The 24354-nt window shown below is 35.7% G+C and overlaps 1 protein-coding gene and 1 long non-coding RNA gene across 3 annotated transcripts in view; both read right to left on the bottom strand.

Moving 5' to 3' along the window:
• Nucleotides 1-9690, bottom strand: part of LOC136831179 (carbohydrate sulfotransferase 11-like) — a 63513-nt gene extending 53823 nt beyond the window's left edge. The window contains exons 1-2 of one of the 2 annotated variants that reach the window (XM_067091162.1): nucleotides 9508-9690; nucleotides 7739-8388 (exon numbers count right to left, since the gene is read on the bottom strand). The gene's annotated coding sequence lies outside the window, so the exon portion shown is untranslated. Of the gene's footprint in view, nucleotides 1-7738; nucleotides 8769-9507 lie in introns of those variants that run through there. The other variant, XM_067091154.1, reaches the window with a different exon arrangement.
• A 6502-nt stretch (nucleotides 9691-16192) lies between these two features.
• Nucleotides 16193-23574, bottom strand: LOC136831174 (uncharacterized). Its single transcript, XR_010850792.1, has 3 exons — nucleotides 23438-23574; nucleotides 22012-22159; nucleotides 16193-16769 (listed from the first exon to the last, which is right to left on the bottom strand). It is a non-coding gene; the product is annotated as an uncharacterized lncRNA (long non-coding RNA).
• Nucleotides 23575-24354: the final 780 nt, after the last annotated feature.

Raw genomic sequence — 24354 nt, 5'->3', positions numbered from 1 at the left:
ACAAGACGGCAATAATTGTTAGACTCATCTGCTCTCCTAATCTGTATCACCGCAAGTTTCAATAAACATAAGTACTGGAACTAAGGTAAATTCCGAACCTACTACAGAAATGAACGAAAGTGAAGTGTCACTGAAAAAAATAAAGGATAAAACTTGTAAATTCTACTACTGTCAGCCCTACTAAGTATGGCATTCTTTGTAATCCAAGTATATATAAGGTTAATATGTCTGTTACGTATCTCTTCAAACCCCATCTCCAGATTATACACGCAATTAAATGTTTCTGAGTCCTGCTTAGGTCATAATGGAGAATTAATTACTAGAACAGATCTGCTTCATTTACATACTTATATTTTGTATTCATAAACATTCCAGTATTTCACTATGCAAAAACTGATTTACTTCAGCTGGGACAACATATCATTTAGATATCATTTAGCTATAAGCCCCTGAAAACTGCTTCTACTTGAAAAGTCCATATAACTGTTTTACAGTGTAGTAACAACGATGTGTATTAGCCGGCCAAATATAACTAGACAAGTTATATGTGATCACAAAGATACGTAAAAAATGCGCCCAAGTTTCTTCGGCGCAATCGAGTTTTCTGTACAGCCATTACAGCGCATAATGAAGGCCACAGAAAATGGATCTATCTTTCGATGGTCTCGGTATAATGCTGCATGAACCAAGGCCCATGAAACTTTAACCATGGCCTGGTGGTGGCCTGTCCTACATCGTTGTCAGAAGCACGATTATGGCAAACTGTAACCTTAAATAAAATAAAAACTACTGAGGCTAGAGGGCTGCAATTTGATATGTTTGATGATTGGAGGGTGGATGATCAACATTCCAATTTGCAGCCCTCTAGCCTTAGTAGTTTTTAAGATATGAGGGCGGACAGAAAAAGTATGGACACAAAAAAAGTGGGCACGGACAGACAAATCCGGCACAATAGTCTTCTTTTACAGAAAACTAAAAATACTGAAATTAGACAACCATAGGTTCTTGAGGTTGATGAGATCTGAATGATGACGAGGTTAAATAATGATGAGATATAAGGTTTGATGATAAGTAATGTAAATTTTAAGTCTGTCACAAGTTAGCTCATAGAAAGAGTTCTTAGGCACATGTCGAGAGATCGGTAACGTTACTCCTATTAGCTAATGTTAGCAAAACATCGTTTATGCTGAATATGATCATATTTTTCGTAGTTTACGGTTTGGCTTTCGCAGTATCATTACTGAATTTTCAACTTAGTATCATTACTGAATTTTCACCTTAATATTATTACTGAATTTTTAACTTTATAGTATTATTACTGAATTTTCAACTTAGTACTACAACTGAATTTTCAACTAACAGATTGCTGAGAGTTATTACTGATGGGTACTAAGGTGACTACAAGAATGTAATCTCTGGTGTTCCTCTGGGTAGATTTCTCGTCTGCTTCTGTTCATATTAGCCTATATACACGTCATTTACGGTTCAGCCTAGAAATAAATCGGTTGCTCACGCAAATGTTGCTACACTATTTGCATCGATCCCATCTCCAAACTGTATACATGTACAGTAGTTGCAAGTCCTCCTAACGAAGGCGTAGCTAAATTTAGGGCACGGTGCGAAATATGGGGGACGAAAATGAATCCTAACAAAACTCGAAAAGTATGATTGCTGTGTTCTAAATTGTTCCCGGTTTGGTCTTCAGCAGCTGACCTCCATCTTTAAGTGCTGGACAAATCGTGTTGTATTAAATGTCCTACACCACATCTTAGCATCAATTTCTGATTAATTCTGGGTGCTTTAAAATATTTTTCATCATTCTAATCATACATGATGTTTCGTAAAGATAAAAAGTTTGATAATGAGATCTTTTATTTGACAGTGAAGCATAAGGACCGATATAGGTACTGAGATACAAACTTCCACACTACGAAGTGTTTAATAATGGTATGGAATTTGACAGTCAACAAAGAAGGTCAGATGAGGTGATATAATGTTTACTGCGCCGTACAGCCTGACGACAAACAACACAAATAACAAATTCAAATAAACAAACAAGTTGGATTATGACCCACAAACCTGATGATGACAGATAAGAAGCTCAACGATCCAAGATGTGATCTGAGGATGAGATTGAATCTGACAATGAACAATAAATGTTGACGAAAAAGGCTAGTTTGATTATGCAATAGACTTAGGAAAGAGTTGGAGCTACATAACGCTAAACATGAAGTATGATGATCAGAGATGATGTTTACGTAGATAAAAAAAAAAATTTACTAAGAACAGAACGTAACATAACACGGAGAGATATGAAATCTGGTGAGATATAAAATTCGACGGTTAAAAAGTAAAAATCAGATGATACATATCAAGTTTCATTACATGAGATATATATAAAACAGACAATGATGAAAACTAAATTAAATTTTGATAATGAAATGTATACCGACTGATGAGTCAAGATGTAAAGGTTGATCATACAATATAAAACAAGACTGAGATGCAGTAGGATCAGGCTAATATCACTGGACTTGCTCCCACGCAGAGTTCATCTAAAGCACTGGTGGAGAAATGACGAGTGAGAGAAAATGATTTTCGTATAACAATATCCTAAAACATATTTTCGTCTCCACAACACGACACGGAATTACTGACGGGTGGAAATGATTTCGTGTATTGCGAGCAACCACAAACCAAATGTTCTAGCAATAACCAAAATGGAATTAGGCTTATAAATTTCCTGTCTCTGTTTCTCGCGCATTCAAGAATAAAAGGTGCTCGCTCTATACAAAGTGGACGACATACTAACAGGCTAAGAGCCCCATGAAGAAAGAGGTTCAAGTGTCGCGTTGGAGAAAAACAAAAGACTCCTTTTTATCCTTCTCTGCGAATCGTAATCTGGTCATCGCAACTGCACATGCGCTTACGTAAGGCGGAGAAGAAACCCTGTGGTTGAGCTCACAGACGCAAGGATTAGAAGAGTCCTTGCTCTGCAGCTCGAGTCTCGTGATTAACTAACTGTTCCTGGTTTTTATAATAATAATAATAATAATAATAATAATAATAATAATAATAATAATAATAATAATAATAATAATAGATCGCTCTCAAAGTTATCGTGTAAAGTTCTTAGCAAGTCACGTGGGCCTATTTACGTACAATTTCAAACTTGATATTTTATATTCACGAACGTAGCTTTTCCGAGTTTAGGTGGAGTCTAGAATGTTTCCCAGATCAAACCCACAACCACACAGGGCAATACCATAAGACACTACAAAATTCCCCCCAAAGGGTATAGTAGCACGGCTACTATAATACTCTGCTTCATTTACTTTATATTTTCACGAATAAGACGACGAAAAGGCCATGGTTGCGCACATAATCGGAATATATTAAGTTTCTTTTCCAAAACAGCGCGCAGCTGTCATTTTTAAAACACTTTAACACAGTAGTATCTGAATCATTTATTCCCCGAGGCAAAAGTGAATTTTAGAAAATCCAGTCATGTTTTCTCGTGAACCTTAACAGTTAGATGTATAACGATCACAAAAAAACAAACTCTGGCAAAAAAAAGGGGATACCTCGGAAAAATCGATGTGAGCAAAAATATATACATTTTTTACTTTGGTAACTGATACGACAAGGAGAGGAACGTGTTTTTCACACATAGCTTTGGTCCATATATGACCTTTCACTTAAAGGTAACGCAATCCTTGGTGATGATATCAAATAGAATCTGGAGAAAAGGGATACAAGTCTACGGAAGTGTCGGATTACATTTCAGAACACCGTACTCTACAGCTTAATACTTTCCAACAATTCTTAATGAATCGAGTTAACCGATACCGCTGACTAGAAGCTTAGACCTATGGTTGATGGGTAAGCACGTCACTTTTGTGAAGTGTAAATTTGAACAGGTGGTAATATACGAATGAGTAGATTGCAATTACTTGACCGGACAGCAAAACATTCACGAATTCGATGCAGCTACGGTCGGTTAGCCTACGCTTGAAACATATGGAAAAGGTAGCTGAAAAAGAGTTTTACAGTATTACTGTGTATGCTGTACAACAAGAAAGACCACTTCATAAACGGTAAAAGAAATCTAACATAAAGATCTAAGAAATTCAAAAACAAATCTCAGAGCTCACACTAACTGAAATTTAGAATAAAGCCGATTTTCGCTTGGGCTAGCAAGGTGAGGCGTGGATTCAAGACTAAATTTCCAGACATCGTAAGAACTCGCTGTTTATTTACTTGAAACCAACGAGATCACCCTGACAGATGGTCATGGCGTGTTTTTTTCGGCTGACCTCGGACGACTGTGTCTATACAATGAATAAATATTTATTTTAAGTAAAACACTAATAAACATGCAAAGCAATAGTTTAATTATAGAAACGCTCTGGCAAAGTGCTGTTTACATTACGTATGCAGAAAAATTATCAGATCGACTGATGCAGGCACTACAGATGAGACTAAATGGTGAGGCAAGGTTGAGAGAACCGAGAATAACATTTTAAACTGATTCCATATGAAAAAGTAAAAACGACCCAAACTCTTTGCTGATCACCGGGAAGGAGAACTTAATACACTTTCCTAGCCAAAGACTAAAGGAACAGGGAGAAAAATAACAGCAAGAGAAGCGATATACCCAACCTTATAAAGAGAAAGGTTGCAGGAACCAAAGGACAACAAGGGAGAATCGAGGGACTTATCAAGATAAAACCAGTCAATATTAGCAAAGTCCTATTGCAATTTAGAGCTATATATACATAAAGCTTATTTCTATTAAAGGTTAATATAAACAAGTTTATGAGTCACAACGACTAGTTGTACTTTTGTTGGGGCTAGTGTAAATTATTCGATGATTCACCATGAGGTATAATATGCTGATTGTGTTGATAGAGGGGGCGGGGATACTATAAAAAAAATTACCTGTAGAAGGATGAACGGCAAATGTTTATACATAAAGAAAATGCTGCCTGATAAACCGCAAAAAATATAAATTAAAAAATCCAAGTGATAACGTATTGGAAGCAGAAGCGTACAATCATTATTTCATGACCTCTATTCCTCGAACAGTGTCAGCATGAATGTATGGCGGCGTGTTAAATTTAACAAGCTCTTGAGCATTACGAGTAGCAGTGGAGTTGAATGTTAAAAAAATGGCAATTTGAAATAAGTTTTTGAAGATAACCCAAAATGTTACGCAAGAACAGCTGGTTTGGGCACGATATAGACTCTGGCCAAATAGAATGAAGTAAAAAGCCGCAAAATGAATCGGAATTTCTCAAAGCAGAGAGGAAGGATTACATACAATAACAGACTGACTCAAACGCAAATGCAATAAACAAAACTGGGTCCATGACATCATACGCGGGCAAACAAAACGTACGCATTAATAACAATAAGTATGTGTGATAAGGTCTTTTGGGCTGGTGGCGCGTTGGTGCAATGTCATTGGGGTGGACGCTTAAATCTGGACTCTTTCTGAAGCTTTCACAGTTTGTTAAATTACTCTTCACTAAATATATATATATATATATATATATATATATATATATATATATATATATATATATATATATATATATATATATACACACAAAGTATATACATGCGTGTATACATACGCACACGTGTGTATGTGTGTACGCAAAATACCAATAACAATGTAATGCGTAAATATTTAAGACTATCATTGGCACGGTCTAACTATTTTCGAAACTACCAAAAAGTAAACATAATAAACAACTTTCAAAATCCCTTCTTCGATATTAAAAATAAACACCTTTTAAAATCCCTTCTTAGATATTAAAAACCAAGTTGACAGTAATCATTACGTGGATAAATTTAAGCGAGACTATATGAAACATTTCATAGTATTTCCATGTTATACATAGCCTAATGTAATGCACTATCTGCAGCTCTAGTCATCTGTTAATCTATCCTGACATGCATGTTTTTTCCAAATTTCGATAAACAGGTTCTGATGAATGAGCCCTCTGAAATAACGTCGTAATGAAAACATACAAGTAACCCAAGACTTCTAGCAAACATAATCGAAAGACTCAGTCCTCACTAACATAAATGTTTACATCGAAACATAACAAAGTTCTCGGTTTACGTCTAGAACATGAATTGGCAGTTTCATCTTCGCTCGTCAGGGAGGGTTTGCTTGTCAAATCTATACACACTCAAATTTCAACGGGTTAACGCTAATTCTATGTCCATGTTGGCTACATATCTTTACATATTTTCTTCGTATTAGGCCTATACTTGAAGCTGCCCGACCTGGGATTCTTCCTAACCATAACAAATGATCTCCTGAAAATGTAAACGAGTTCACACGATTAAACTTATGTGGTCTAATCATCAGTACAGTTGCACTCATCACTAAAACAAGGGGAAAATAAAAGAAACTCCATGCATCTGTTCGCTCTGAAAATGTTGCTTGAATCTTGGTTCCAACCTGGCCTTACAAAATAATAATAATAATAATAATAATAATAATAATAATAATAATAATAATAATAATAATAATGGTGTCAGGCAAATTTTGCTTGAAAAACCAAACACATCCTCGTTACTGGTATGAGGTTTTTTCCCCTAAATTTCAACACCTATCCTCAAATTCAAAGGGATATTTCCTGCTTACGAAGGAAATCCGCTCTGCAAACTTATATCACTGTTAGCGTAACTGTTCTTCAGCTAAGCTAAGAGAACTATGTTGCTTACATGTGGTTGGCTAAAGGGCAGATGTACTGTACTTTAGGCTACTATACACTTTCCATTTACTTAAAAATATCACAAATACCAGTAATATACTCATTCCTTCAGAGAAAACCTTTTTATCCCTTTGTATTAAGCTTTGAGATGAACACGAAAAGTGTGTGAAAGGGGGACATAGTTCTCCTAGACAACACGTGCTCCGGTACAGAAAAAGATAACCGTTTACTTGTTCCTTTATGAGGGGGACTCTCTCTCTCTCTCTCTCTCTCTCTCTCTCTCTCTCTCTCTCTCTCTCTCTCTCTCTCTCTCTCTTATATACATGCTAACAGAATGGCGCCAGAGGTACTGACTTGCTCAAGTACATAAGCAAACTTGCTGTTAATTACGAACCTAATAACTAATACTAAATTTCTAACACACACAATATATATATAAATATATATATATATATATATATATATATATATATATATATATATATATATATATATATATATATATAATGGATGGCTTACACGCGGGCTTGGATCTTTAGGACGCCAAGAGAGAGAGAGAGAGAGAGAGAGAGAGAGAGAGAGAGAGAGAGAGAGAGAGAGAGAGAGAGAGCTAAATTCCTTAAACTTTTTCTCTTGATGTTAAGTCTAGCAGTTAAACTTATGACCCTGTTAAATTTGACATAAGCCCACTGCTCAAAACCAGGTGCTGTCAACGGCCGATCGGATATGTTTCACTCTCGCTTGCCATCAGTCTAAAGCACTTGCTTCGTAACAATGAACCCATTTGCGGGAAGTCAGGAAATGCAGCGGAAAGGGCGCAACAACTTTCGCAGAGGTGGTGGGTAGGTATGCGGGGGAAGGAGGAGGACATTATGTTGTTTAGCAACTAAAACAAATCAATCTTAGCCTAAGTAGTATATTTTAGTATAGTACAGTTGTATAAAACGTGGTATATTTAAGGCTAACAACACAAAGCACGCATTCAAATCATGGCCGCAACTTACCCCTCGCGTCAAAAACCAGCAGCTCTGCAACGCTTCCAAATATTAAAGTTGTAAACGACGAGACTATTGGGCTTTCTCCTCTTTTTCCTATACATAACGCGAAGATGTGATATAGCCTGTGCAGCCTCTAATAAGAGCTGCAAGTCTATATCGGTGAGAACTTGAAGCAGTCACCCCCCTAGTAGTAGTAGTAGGAGTACCCAGTCATCACACTCACTGGGCCCTTACAGCAGCTGGTTATCCAATATCACTTTTCTTTTTCGCCTGATTCACTGAGGAGGAGGATTATCTTATCCCTTTTCTCCCTCGTCGATTAAACCTTCCACCATGATTGTTCGTTACGTTAGCCTAAAGTCACTGCAGCACCATTCTTATTTCTATCTTCCGAGGAAAGCTTTGTTTTCACTCAAGTTCGGGAAAGGAAAACAGAACGTAGTTCAGTCTTCTAGCACGACCTTTAGAGGAGTGTGGACTGCCGAGGTGGGTTGGTCACAGAGACGCTCTCTCTCGCCCACTAAAGGGGATCCGGAAGAAGTTGCCATGTTGTCGTTAAAACATATTTTGTTGTATGGTTTTCTTCATTAGTAATGCTGGTTGATCTACGTGACAACTGTGGAACTGCATATCACTTCACTTTAAAGCACAGTGGACTGTGGAAGGATGGCATGAATGGCAGGCCACATGAAAACAAAAACAAAAAAATCTATCAACCATCTTAATTCACATTAATGCATTGTAATTACCTTAAATAAATCACACATGCCCCTGTATAGCATATTTTCCATAAGCCATTAAAATACAATAACATTTATATGTGCTATTATATAAATGTTTGCAAGGCGTATCATACGTCTGGCAAGGACTACGGATGTCTTTTTGTTTGGTTGTTTTTCATGACTGCTGCCTCTGTGGTAACTGTTTGCCTTCATCTCATGGAACTGTTAGCAGTAAATGTATCGCAAGAAAGCAAGACTAAAATGGATTGCCCCGCGGAGCATCATCACAGTGAAGTTATGCACTTTTTACATGAAGTGTTTATCCAAGTCAGCTGCAAAGGTTTAAAAGGATATTGCAACGAACGGGGCATCAGGAGGATCGAGAGCAATTGTAAATTGCCGTCCACGGCCAGCTGTTATCATTATAAGCCTTTTGAGTATTTCCTGCCAATGATACTTACTGTAAGGTCTGCTTAGAATGTCGACCTTGTTCATCATGTAGGTACCAAAAAAATCGTTACTTGACATTATTGATTTCATGGAGATCGAAATATTTGCGAGCCATTTTCCGTTGCTTATCCTAGCAAGAAACAGGTAATTCTGGATGAATAACAAATTAAATACATTACAGTACTCATTCAAAACGTAAGATAAATGAATTTCAGTCTCAGTATAAGTTATCATGGCAAATCTCATGATGATGGAACGTCTTTTATTTTTAATATAATTTCGAAATGGCCATGTACTGTATACATAATTTTCTGTAACGTCGAGTTATTGATTGGCAGGATGAATGATACGCCTCTGGAAAACCAAACTTAGAATTTGATGAGACTCTATCATTAACTAATTGATCAGTTAATTTACATTTGAAATGCACAGGAAGGTCGCTGAAAATATTTAGTTCACCTGCCTTGTGTGTGTTAATGCGTATGGATTACATGAGTAAGAATTAAAACTGAGTCACCTGATTTTAGCCTTTTCATGGCGAAAAAAAACAGACTCAGTCATGGCCGCCCAGATCAAGGTTAGTCACTGAAAAAGACGCCGTACCTTTCAGCGGACGGTGAAAAGCATTTTTGATATAGGAATGTACGAGATTTCCTATAAGCCGCTTTTGAGTGAAGAAGTTCCCGTAAAATCTATAATGATCATAAGACAAAAAACAGCTTGAAAATCTGGAGTTTATGCCAACTGGTGTTGGAAATCTGACAAGGATACGCAGAAAATACATTAAAAAAGTAATTGCATCATTTACAAAAAATAAATGCAACGCCAACTGCCACATTCATTGAACACCTGCTGAACCTTGGCTGGAAACTTATCACCATCGCGATGGAGTCCCTTAGGCGGGCCACACACCATCGGACATTATGTACAACATGACATACGATCATACAATTTTTTGATGGCCAGGTTGGAAGGATTGACCAACTGTTTGATATGCGTTCATCCAACATATTTACGCCAAAGTTCTCTGACGCATAATGACATTTGATCATACACCAGCTGCACTCTGTGGCAGGGGATGATCAAATATGTTTGGCATACATGCTTGATCGTGTGTCCCGCCTTACACAAATGGCGCCATTTACCATTATCTTGGACATGACCTCACTCTGGATATTAATGCCTTTTCTTTCTAATAACTCTTGCACTCCAGCTTTCCAGCACTTTCTATGTCTTCTCAAATTCCCCCCTGGCACTTTCGAATCACACACTTGTTTTCCACTGACCTATCATCCTCCGTTCTTTCCACGTGACCTAACCATTTCAAAATGTTATGATCCATCCTTTCACTTGTTCATTAAGTTCAGTCATTTACAACCGACGCCTTTTGGGAGTAGGCGGTACTCATTGTTGCCATAAGAAGAGCGAATGAATGACTTGGGGTTCTAATGCACCTTATACTAAGGCAGATGAGTGCCTCTTGGTGGGTGTTTTGAATCCCTTGTGAAAGAAAATGCCTACTAAATGGTGGCTGAGCCTCTATCTCTTGAGGCCAGCACCAACCACATACCTTAGGCCATTCTATTCACTATAGATTGCAAATGTAGTTCTAGTAGTCTGTACAATATGAATATTGCTGCCGTGTGGGAATTACCACTGGTTTAGGTCACAGATACTTCAAGAAGACAGCAGTAAAAGGTGGAAGTGCCCTTTACAGAAGAAATGAGCATCGTCTATTGTGGTAAATGCACCATGCATTATATATATATATATATATATATATATATATATATATATATATATATATATATATATATATATATACATACAAACATACATCCATACATATCCCGCACAGAGAAATACGAACATACAAAGGTGTAGGTATCTAACAATGCGTATGAGCCTAATACATCAGGAAATTAAATCATATCCTGCTCATCCAAACAATGGAGTGATTTGCTGCAATACGGTCCAATACCGTATTGTAGACACGAGGGACGGAACATGCGTGCAGCTCTTTTCTATCCATGCAGATGTGTAAATATTAGAACACGTACTCCTCCTTTCAGCAAGGCGATCCAATTTTGGCTAAATGTTATTGAGAAAGTGGGTAGATTTGCCGAAAGAAAGTACGGTAGCACGAGTAGTTTGAAAACCACGCTACCACAAATAATGTAGCCGCACATTTGGTAGGTCTAGAGAAATTGCAAGGGTTTAGCAGAGACTTGCTAATGTTTTTCAATAATAATACCTGTGCCATATTCCACTAAATGTCCAGAAAGTATTAACATTTTTTAGTTAATTAACAATGCTGATTTGTTAAGGTAAAATGGGTGTCATGTATAATCAGTTATTTTGAAATTTACGTTTATTTTTTTTCTTTTGTTAAATGAACGAATTTGGTTCATGTAAAAAATAAGCAAGATTCAATGTTAAAACACTTTTTTTTTATCAGAACTGAAAACCTGTTCATCATGCAATAATAGTATAGTTTAGAAGAGGAGTACGATAATGGCAAACTAATTTTTGAAGTTCAAATGTTCAGTGTCTCATTGCTATTTTAGTACTAACTCTTCTCTCTTGAAAGAAAAATAAAAACAATGGTAATTTGTTTTTCAAAACGAATAGAAATCCTTTTTTTAATGAGAGAGAGAGAGAGAGAGAGAGAGAGAGAGAGAGAGAGAGAGAGAGAGAGAGAGAGAGAGAGAGAGAGAGAGAGAGAGAGAAATTCGAATGATTGTGGGTAAGCTTGTAGAAGGGTGGGGCGTACGTTGTCCTTTACTTAAGCATGAAGTAACCCGAACGTCTCACTCTACGCCTTGCAAATTCGTTGATGACTTCAACTGACAGACGTCTACACGTCCTTGCAAGCCCTCAGAATAGATAATTCGCTGTTTGCTTGGGAATTTCGAGTTGTAAACGCAACTCTACGAGCTGAAACAGCTGAATGAGGGTTCATCTCTTACTCTGGTTACAGGAAGTGCTACGATTATGCGCAACAAAGCATGCAGTCGAGATGAGGGAGTAGCGAATACGCTATACTCCTCCGCAATCGTCTCTTTCTTTTATTCACGTGTGCTAGAGATATGTCATGCGAAGAACTTGAACAACTCTATGGCGGATGAGCCCTCTTGGGAGTAAAACTTCCCAATATCAGCAGCTTCGTACACCTACACAGAAAGCTCATAACCATACATGCTCCTGGATATTAAGACTTCGTTTTCAATACATCTTTTACACCATCCATTCAACCCTGTTTAAGGTTTCCTATGTTCTTTTCGCTATCATCAAATATTCTTTCTATAAGGCCGAACCCTCTAAATACACTCGGTCCTATTCTTAGACCCAAGCTTACGTTTTTACTATTATTGTATTTGCACATTATTCCACAGTTTTTCTTATTTGCATATATTACGCAAATGGTTCATCTAAAGTTCTAAACGACTTCAACTTTTTTCTGTATTTGCACTGAACATCACGGTTCACTTTCTTTTTAAGAGTATCAATTTTTAGGTCAATCACTCGTGATAAATGCCATCACAAACTGGTTCTCTCGGTTCCCGTAAATTTTCAAGTTTAGCAGATTCTGGTGTAATGAATTAGTCTGATCAGTAATCCAATTTCTCGAAGCTCTGTCTCATCCAGCAACAGAACTGTTGCATTTCGTTTTATTCATCCGCTATCAAAAGCTTGTGGGCAAAACGATCAGGACAAAGCCACTTCAGTTCCTTGATACTACATTCATCGCTGATGATGAGACCCAACTTATTTATATCCTGCACAAACTTCATCACAAATAAGCGCTAACTGTTGCTAGGCACAGGAACCTTTCACTGACACTCGCATATCCTAACGATATTATTCTTGATGTACAATAAAACAAGTTTCACAAACAACAGTGAAAATAAAATTTATAGTTTTGTTCCACTCAAAATTAACTCTATCGCCACAACCGTGAGGGAGGCCCCATTCAGAACTGACGAATGAGAAACATGATGTGATAAATTTCATGTAAGTTGTTTTTATTAAGCCCTTATATAGAGCACAAAAAACACACTGTAACTTACAACAACAATAATACTAACAGTTCACGAAACAATAAAATACTGTACCGAGAATTCAGAGCTATTCCACCAACTTTCGGACGCTCGTGGTACTGTACAGTATATCGAATATAAACAATTTTCTTATTACAGTACATATACTCACTACAAATGGAAATGCCACAAAATAAAAGTGAAGTAATTACAGAAACAGGATGTTCATAAGATTATTGATTAAGTCGAAAATTATGGGAAAATATAAAATGATGAAGTCCACCTAGCCAAGTGTTTTGGAGCTTGTGACAGAGAATGCACAAATTCAATCCAACTGATCCTAAATTTTACCATTTTCTACAATTCAAGGTTGTGAAATCATCTGCGATAGTTTGAAAATATTTGACATACCCTGTAAGGGCACTTCCTTCAATTTGAAGTACGACAAATACCAGAACTTCTAGTACCTAGTGTGAACTGGTGAGTAAAAGTAGACTAATCTTAAATATCTTCCTTGAAAATGCTGGCTATGAAAACTAAAGCTGCAACCCTGTACAGTACTCTACTAGCTTAGGTCAGGCCATTTTAATTCATCAGTAACCTAGGAAGGTCAAAATACAATTAGTTTTGAAACATATGTCAGAAAAAAAAAGACCCACAGTAGACATAATAAGTTACAGGCAATTTAGAATGGTGGTGTGTGTGTATGGTTCATATTTACGGACATAAATTTAGGTGAAAACATTGTGATACTTCACTTTCTCTCAAAAGGACATGAAGCTTACATTTTTTTCTGAAAACATGGCCTGTGTTATAACATCATTAGTATGCCTTTAGCAACTCACAAGTTTTGTTTTTCTATCCCTATCTCAAAGTCAGCCAAAAGGACACCTAAAGGTAGTTGGAAAACAAAAATTAGTTAATGGTTCCAAGAGTAATAGTGAAATATGTTCATAGCACATGGAAGAGCAGTGTAAAAGATTTATGCTTCATTTGTGGCATGCATTAAAAAAATATGTATATACAAAATGCGGAAATGTCCATTAAAATCACCGCATCCTAACCTAACTTGTGGTGTAGCATTCTACCTGACCTGTGAACTTAGCACTGCCTGGACCTCGCCTAATCTTACCTGTATAGTGCGACAATGGCAATTTCAAGGGTACATCCTAATTCTAACATAACAGAGGGCCCAGCATCCAGTACAAGTTACTTTCGAGCCTGTAATTGAATACAAAATGTCAAATATAATTTATCTGATAGTTTGATGTAATTTTGAATAATCTGAGATGTATTTCCTTGGGAAATATTTAGTTAATAATCCATTACAAGAAGCTCTCCTTTGTCTAGCAGTATTGGGCGACTTCAGTGGATATATGGGGTGATATGAAGGTTAAAAAAATTTACAAAGGTGAAATGCAGGGATGCATCATATCCTAAGCTTCCAAAGCTTAACCTAACTTTAAGGTACTACATCTTAAACTATGTTAAGGGGACAGGTTTGCCCTGCTTTCCTTCCTAACCTAAAATGAACTAGGTTGCTGTTACACAGACAGGTGGGACCCCCTCCCTACATAATTCGACAGAGGTGATTGTAAATCAAAAACAATGTCTGGTTACACACTTTCATACTTTGTCATCTAAACTGACCTCACGGCCTAACTTAGTTCGGCTCCCACTGTGGTCCACCACTGTTGTTAGACATAAGGGGAGTGTATTGACTTAACCATTTCTGATGAAAATTAATATCAAATTCATCAAAATCACATAAATAAAAAACCACCAAAACATTTCATATTTAAAATCACTTTCTAAACAGTTTAGTCAGTCACTTTCTTAATACCAGGAAACATCCAAATATATTTTCGTAGCTTAATAGCCTCTTTAGTCTTCTGACACATTGCAGAGTCCTTCTCAAGCAAAATTAGTGATTTAAGAAAAAGCATGATTATTCATTAAAAAATATATAATAAAACCTAATAATGCACAGGTATAAAGATGTCATATGAGCACAGGGGTCCCAAATAAAGTATACGTACGTAATCTTATGTGAAACTAATACTACCTACCTCTGAGAGTATAAGGAGAATCATGTCATTGGTTGTCACAAATAATTTTAGTAGCCATAATTACAAAATAGATAGATGGCAACATATGAAACTGAACATCAGTGGGAGAGTCCTCCTAAATAAAATTGTACATGCATAAACAGCAGAAGTGTCATAATTCTGCATCATACCAGTACCCTTACACCTGCAAATATTTTCTGCACAAGAACAGGTCTTAAAATTTACTAAGATAGTCAATGCTCATATTTAAGCAGTATTGTAGTGTATTATATGTTCAAAAAGTGACCAATTCAAAATATGTGCAAAAATTAAGCAATACCCGTATCTTGCCTGACTGGGGAAGGATTGTGTTTCACATACCGCAGCCTCCTTTATTCCACCTAGAAATTACTTCTTACCTTCATTACCATATTCCTGCTCTCATGTATGTCTATAAAAGCACAAGAGTAACAGGATTCCTGGGCTAGTCTAGCCTAGAAAATACATAAAATATATTTCACTGACACATGATGTACACCATCAGGCACCCTCACACTCAACAAAGGATGTCATGTTGTACTTCAACTTCCCAGAGTATGATTTATTGCTGATGCTTGCTGTTCCATAATACCCATTTGTTAATTCTCAAAGTATTTTTTGTCATTCTACAACAAAAAACAAGACTTTCAACAGATTTTTTTTTTTTTTGCATCTACTGAAGGTTTTACACTAGATAACAAGGTACGTAAGGAAAAACATTCCCAAATATCTTTAAATCATAGGTGCCTTCATTCTAGACTTCCCTTTCTCCAAGGAGAACCATGCTACTGTACAAATGTAAGTCCACAATAAAAGCAAGGAAGATGTCTGAAAATAACTGATAACTCCAGCATTTGACCAGTACTCCAACCAACAAAATACTTGGTCGCATATCACCAAAATCCTAGCTTCACTTTTCGTTCACCAATGGAAGTAATAAACTGTGCATGTATTTTTCAAATACTTCTACCCTAAAATGCTCATGAAAAGGGTATTCATCAACTGAGTAAGAGAACATGAGGAAAGTAAGTTTATAATTAAGCCTTCTATGTTAAAATAAAATGACATGATTAACTGTCTCAAAAGTGCAAGCACATACGAGGTGTTCAAACAGCACAATACATGAAATAGCCTACAAAAGGATGGCAAAGAATACTCTCATTGAAAATATTCGGCAACAATTTTATTTATATATCTCTTGGGAATTATGGCTTTCCTTGTGCTCATTTCAATGTATCAAAGAGGATCTAAAAGTAAAATTATTAAATTTTTTCAACTTTTACACAAAAAATTGGCAGCCAACAAAAGTTCAGTCTAGAGAATCATAATATCTTAACAATCTAAAGTAATGATACGCTATTTCTTAAAATAATAAGAACATATAGAAAAGGATACCCATGTCAAAAATCAGTTCATTAGAACAATCTTAGAGCTTTCCGTTTTCCTTTATCATTTTTCTTTATTTTCCTTTTAATGAATGCTTTTCTCACTTTTCTTTGGCTTAACCATTTAGGCAAAGCGCCATTTTTGTCTCTCAAACATTCAATACCTCCCCTGTAAACCTTCATCTTCTTCCTTGGCTGGTGTCCTTTGCTTGCTTCAGTACTTTCAGCTCCAGTCTCCATCTTAACTTCATCTTTTACATCTTCAACGTTCTGTTCTGAGGTCTCGGCTGCTTCTTCTTCACTTTCCATTTCCTCTGTATTATTCTTTTTCTTCAATTTTGGGGCCCAAACCACTGTAAAACCAAACAGTCATTAAACTTTATATGTGCACCTAAGTTTCAATTGTTTGCTCAGCACATCATAAGAGAGTAGAGTTCACTATCATATTTAGTCTTTTATGCTTTATATCTTTAAACTTGAGACATACCCAATGCTTTTTTTTCTTCACTACAATTTTAACTTAAATCCTGTTTTTTTTATCTTTACACAAAATTCATGGCAACTTGTCCATATCTTACTACTGTATTTCAGCTCACTAAAGACCCACCATTTATAGGAGAAAATTTGCCACTACTTCAAAAGTATGTACTGTCACTCAAAAATGTTTTGCAACATGTTCCAGAAGTTTTCGTTCACCTAACAGTAATTTGTTCTTTTGATATTTACAAGGAAATGTAATTTTCTTATTTGATTTTGGTTATTAATCATACGGTTAACAATATAAAAAAGAATGGTGAGTGAAAAATTCATATTACGAAAAATGACGAAACATTTTGAAAAATTTCACTTCGGATGATTGGGCAAAAGAGTCAAAGAAGAAACTATATTTCGAATCCAGATAAAAGCTTATTGACTAATAAAATAATATTGAATAACCATCAATGAAATTATATATAAATAAAGAAAGAAAGAATTCAACCATTATCGTTGTCACAAACAAAAAAGAAAAAATCTCATAACGTCGTATGTTATCTTGTGACTCCACATTCGGGCAGGAAAAGTTTAAACTGTCTTGTCACTAGCACCGATAAGATGGGCAACAAACTAAGCCGCACCACAATCATTAGCTTGCATAAGACTAATGTTCTATCGTAGATATTGCTCGGCAGCTTAGCGTAAATAAAACAACCATGTATAGAGGGATACAGCAACAGAGAGAACGAGGAAACATGATAAATTCATTGTAAAAACTGGAGGACAACCCCATTGTTGCACTAGTGTTGATCATCATCGGATGATCACTGAAGGAGCTCAGGCTAACTCCCCCCTGACAACCGATGTTGCTATAAAGAGAGAACGTTATGCTCTCCCTTCGAGTTGCTGCTCAAACCATCCGTAACAGGCTACATGAGACCAAGATATTATTTCATCATACTCCTGCCAAGAAACACTTCATATCAACGAAACACAAAGAATAGAGGCTAGGGTTTGCGTTATAATATAATCCAGCGGCCGATGATTTCTGTACGAGTCATCTTTTGCGATGAGGAGGAGACATTCTTCACTGATGAGCATGGTAGTCTTCTTCACTGCTGGCATATAGCATTAACTAAATTAATGTTGAACTTCTAGCTAATTTTAATTCTTGAGAAACTTAGATAATAAGAAATACAACAACAGGCGTTATATATTCAGTTAACTTCATAAGAGGCATCAAAATGATAGGCCTAAGTAGCAATGAAAGAAACAAGAAATTACACATGATAATGGCATTATATATATATATATATATATATATATATATATATATATATATATATATATATATATATATATATATATATATATATATATATATATATATATATATATATAATATATATATATATATATATATATATATATATGTATATACATGTATGTATGTATGTATGTGTGTGTGTGCGATTATATTCTATGTATTACAAAAATAGACGTGAAATCTGTTAGTCTAGTTCAGTATATTTTATATTAAGTTTCACTAGTTCACAATATACATAGGATTAGTCATTCAAAAATTTAATTAATAATAATGTGAAGGAAATCTTTACAAAAGTCGTATTTGTTGATGTTAATAAGACTAATAGTTCAACTTGTAACAGTCGTAGGCCTATATCTACAAAGTTCACACATATGAGGGAGATAAAACAACGATAGTGATGGCAGTTGGAGATGAAAATATTAAAACATAAGAACAGCGATGACCTCTGAAGTATTACAGTAACATCCTTTAATTAAGTAAAATATGACAACAGTAAGCAGTATCAGAAAAAGCCCTGTTTAAGGGAAACTGCAGGTAATTTCTCGGACCCACCACTAGTATTCAGTTGTTTCACGCGCTTACAACTGAGTTGCCAAATAGCGCCAGATGTCACTATTATAAGCTGTTGTCCGAAAAGTTTTGAAGCATGTTGCAAAACTTTTTTGAGTGATTGTACTTACAACTGAAGGCTCTCATCTGTGACTGCTAGGGCATGGGTATCTCACAACAGATGTTTACAAGAAAACAGGTAAGACCATTCTGAGTTTTTTTTTTCCTCTCATTTCCAGATAAAAATGTTTTATATCTATAATGCACCTCAAATGGTGCACTGTAGGCATTAGTACTATACAATATTTGCAAAGCTGCTTCAGACCTAGCTGCACCCATTTTTAGTCTTTTACTTTACCTCCATTCCCTCCTTTCTTCTAACTTGCTGTTCAATTTTTATACTGTAATTACTACTTCTTGGTGCCACTGGGGTTTCTCCCAGGGTCACCTTTAGATTCTTGTTCTTCATCTACTTTAGTTTTTGGATCTCTTTATCTTACTGTCCAACCATTCCAGCTCCATCTTTTCACTGTCTTATGCAATGAATGGACAGAAGTGTCCCAGTGCTTGGCTTGACAGCCTAAATTTCCTAAAATCAAATCAATCATATCTGCTCTATTCACAAACAGCATACTTTCCTTCCTTTGATTTCTTGAATATCCTGTTTCACCACTGTATATGTACCTACTTACAACACAAGGACCAGTCTGTTATTTCCTTACTTTCACTAAATGAAACTTCTGCATGCCAAATTTCCATCTTCAAAATTACAGAACCACCATACACTCTATCAAGTTTTGATTCTTACCTGTATCTCATCTGCTAAATTTGGTCTTCATATGACTAAAACTGGTAACTATTGGCTTTTTTTTTAATATAAAATGTTTAGTCCAAAATGCTTTGATGTATGGCAGACAGAATCCTCTTGCCATACAGATGCCATATAGTTTACTGTATGTACTCCACAAGACTGGCTATTTTCTTTGTCAACCCACTTTTACTTACTTATATAGTTTCAAAATTTTGCTATTACACCCCAAGTTTCTTCACTTTTCAAAGAAGGAACCTTGCCTTAAAAAGGATAGAATGTTTAATATAAGCTGGGAGTAATAGTTTGGTAGTGTATTACTTGGAATTTTAATCAGTCAGCATGAATACATGTACTGTACTAATAATAAATGAAACAGACTCTTGTTAGTATCTGTTAAACAGAAAGTGTCATCATGATGAACTCATGTTTGTTTCTGTTACAGAAAAAGATATAAATCATGCTACAATAAAGGAATTTTCCACAATTCACTCCCAACAACAAAACAAAATCCTTTCCTTAAAACAGGATTCTGTTGTGGTGGTTTCAGTAACTTTCACCATATTAAAAATAGTAAATGCACAGCACTGACTAGGCTTTAAACTAATATGTCCTGAATTATTATGGACCAAGTCAAATTCCTATTCGACCTTTGACCTTCATCTCACCCTGGACACACACACATCATCTTTGGGTTTGCAAGCCAAATACTGTCTCTGTCTGGTATAGATCAAATGTTAGGGCCACAGTCCAATCCTTATTTGACCTCTGAACTCTAGTACGACCTTAACCTCACTCAGCACATGTACATCCAACTGGGATTACTTATGCCACAAATGGTCTCAACCTTGTATAGGTCAAAGCTAAAGCTAAGATTAACCTGCTAGTTTGCTTTCTTTTTTTAATCTTTATCCAGGTTGTTGCTGGTTAATATACGCTATCTCAATCCAGAAATCCTAGTGTGAGGTCAATGTAACAGGAATGTTATCTACAAGGCCTGTCTTACAACATAACAAAACTCTCCTCCATCACTTCACTACTAGCCTGTACACTGGTTATCAAGAAACACCATTTAAATTTTACTATACAGTACTGAACAACTGTTACATTTCATACAACACGTCATTCACACTTAAACCTGGCCTAAACCTTCTTCATGGCCATTTTTCTTACTGTCAGCTCATTTCCTTTCTAATCACCATTATCTTGGTTTGGCTTATAATGATCTTCAATCATCTCCTCCATTCCAACCTTCCTCTGTTTATCTAAGACCTCTTTCTTTAATGCATCAATACCTAGTCATCTGCATGTAAGCTACATGGGAAATAATTCCTGCACTATTTCCTTCAAATACGATAAAATTTTATAATAAAATATTTCACTGGACACCAACATTCACCCCTAGTTCTTGTAGTATACCTGCCACTGACTTCACTCCATCTTTCCAAGATTGACAAATCAACAGAACTTTTACATTTTCACATGGTTCCCTTCCTGAAATTACCTCATTATACTAACACTTTTCACCTTTTCTTTTGCAAATCACCCATTCATTTAGTCCCTTCTCTTTATGGTGTTTTTCATTTAAGTTCGTAACTTTCCAACAACTGGTTACCCTGTTGCTTTTAAATATCCCTGAAACCCAAATGACTGGTCCTACTTCTTTAATCAAACTGACTACTATTCATAATAGTAACAAAGGTTTACCAGTTACCATTTGCTTAAGGGTTCTCCAACCTCTTCCCACCCAACATTGTTTACTGATCCGTCTATCATATTCATCTTCTTGATTCAACAGATTCTCAGTGTACTAGCCTTATTCAAGAATTTCACTTCAACTTTTCTGTCTTCATCTGTGATACACTTTGCAAATATTCACACTGTTTCTAATTATTCTCCTTCCACTTTCTTATTCTAGGCATTTTCTTTGTTTCCCCAAAATCCCCAACTCTGGCCTTGCTACCTGCCTTTAGGTAGTAAAGACAATGTTATAAGTCTTATATGTACAGTACAATTCATAATCTGAATATTGTGGTGACCCTGCTATTACTCTACCAAAACACAAACTTCTCTTACTTACAAAATTAAGCTTTCCGGTATTAAATAATCTGGTTTCCAGGCTGTATGGCTGAAATGAAAATATCCTACAGCACCAACTTCAACCAGCGATCATGGGCGAGAAATTATGTAAAATAAGAAAGCGCTTCACCTACAGCCCTCATGCAAAGTGAGCAAAATCCAAGATCTTTATGTATGTGACAGAAGTCTTGCATGAGAATGCAACTGTAGATTCTTTCACTTATATAAAAGGTAAAATAAAAAGTACTGGGCTAATTCTGCATTAAAACATACTAAAGTTTATCTCCTATCTAGACAAATTTGAATTGATGAGTAATGTATAATTAATGTAATACAAAGTAAATGGACTTATACTCACATGTTGAAATGTCCTGCAAGTCATTACTTTTTGCTTTTTCTACTATCTTTAGAAGATGTTCATCTGCTTTCTTCTTGTAACGTTCACGTAACTTCTGACGAAGCCTCTTCCCTCTTCTGCTCTTAATGCTCCTTGCCATATTCTGTTGCTGTTGACGAAATATTATGCGTTATTCCTTGTGTATCATTGCACAGGTACTTTATTATATAAGAGTTTTTTAACAGTGAGCCCACAATTACCTTACTTTGCTTCTGTACTGATTTTTATATTGTCAGCAAGAACAACTTTTCTTCAATATCACTTTCATGGCAAATACACAATTACTGTGATATTGGTAGCCACTGATTTGCCGTTTATAACCGGGTTTGTTTAATTAAGGCACCATATTTACCATCAAGTCACATGTAGATGTGGTCTTATGTATAACCGTGTGTGTGCCTTTTTAGGAATGGCAAATATTTGGCTGCAACACATTTTAACAACTACTCCTACTGTACATATTACTAAGAACAGCACATTTACAAGGATGCATTCAAATGTACCATTCTTAACCTAACCTAACATTAATATGGTGCACCTTCTCCTACTTTTAAATCCATCAGATACAGCACAAATATGATCTGTGACTATTCCAGTAACTTTCAAGACTTTTTTTTTTTCTTTTACAACATTCTGACCTCTTGAGATTTGCTCCCCTTGGGCTCCCCCACAACCCACCTGCCCTGACCTGGGCACTTCATATAAATATACAAGAATTTACCCTAGTGATTTTAAATAAATACTAAAATACTACTGAATGTAATGTGTGAAGTTACTGACATAAGAGAAACTGTTTGTAAAATGTCCCTAAGTACCTACATGAACAGTAACATTATTGAAAGTAATTAAGACTATTTGTGTTGAGCATGCTAACAAAATCTAAATAATTACTGTGACCTACATTAGGTTAGGTTACGGGGTGCCTGCCCCCTCCAAGTAGGATGTGATGCCGTATGTTAGTTTAGGTTTCGATGCCTTTTGCTTATTTTTTTGGTCTTTTCATATTACCCAGTTTCCCAATGTGATCCTTCATTATTGTTAAGGTAATAATTTATTATTTTATTAAGTAACTTAGCTTATGGGGGCACTGAAAAAAGGCCTGACGCCATTAGGCCTACGCATCAGGCTAGCCTAGTTAGAATGGCTAACCAAGAAAATGCAGCCGTTCTCTTTTCGCCCTTAATGACATATGCTTCAGCGCCACGAAAAATAAATATATAAATAGGGAAAAATAACGACTAGGATCGAGTAGGAATGGCGACCGCGTCAGCCATGCTCTTCTGTCTATGGAACTGAATCAAATTTATTTACGGCTATAAACCGACTTGTCTTAATAAAGAATACATTCCTAATGATTGGCTAAGTTATTTAAACAAAATTATATTACCTGGATTTGTTAGGACTGGTAATTCACTGTACAATTGAGCTGGACACTTTACGACCAATCTCTCGGCCACGTTGAGGTGAGTAGTAGTAGTTTTAGCGAGTTAGCTTTGCAACGGATCCTCCTCTCTTCTTATTATGAGTTTGTTTGTGCTCGTTTTTGTACTTTCCACTGTGATACTGTCAGCTTGTCTGTCTCTCTCTCTCAGTCAATAAAACGTGGCATTCCGCCTTTCTCATATGTCAGTTTTCAACTGAAATATTTTATTTGTACCATATGTTTTTCATAAATTCTTTCTTATTTTGTTTCATCTTTCGACATCGGTATGAACAGTAAGATACTAGTTTTCGTTACTCTCTCTCTCTCTCTCTCTCTCTCTCTCTCTCTCTCTCTCTCTCTCTCTCTCTCTCTCTCTCTCTCTCTCTCTCTCTCTCTCTCTCTATATATATATATATATATATATATATATATATATATATATATATATATATATATATAGATATAATGTACAGGTATATTTTTTTCCTTTATAACTGAAAATTATATCTGGTGTCAGTCAAGCTTCATTCTTGCACCTCGGAAGATGCTAGTTCGAATCTTGCTTGGGAATTGAAGTTCTGTTCCCCTATCTAATTGTCAGTTTTAATGCATATATTGAGAGACCTGGGCTCGATCCCAGTGCGAGCCAGAAATCTATTTCTGTTACACACATGATTGTGTTTTGACTACTTCTATATATATATATATATATATATATATATATATATATATATATATATATATATATATATATATATATATATATATATATGTGTGTGTGTGTGTGTGTATATATATATATATATATATATATATATATATATATATATATATATATATATATATATATATATATACATATATACACTGTAATTTGTGTC

The sequence above is a fragment of the Macrobrachium rosenbergii genome, chromosome 4 (assembly GCF_040412425.1).
Source record: "Macrobrachium rosenbergii isolate ZJJX-2024 chromosome 4, ASM4041242v1, whole genome shotgun sequence".
NCBI classification, from domain to species: domain Eukaryota; kingdom Metazoa; phylum Arthropoda; class Malacostraca; order Decapoda; family Palaemonidae; genus Macrobrachium; species Macrobrachium rosenbergii.
This window is presented reverse-complemented; position numbering and strand designations above follow the sequence as displayed.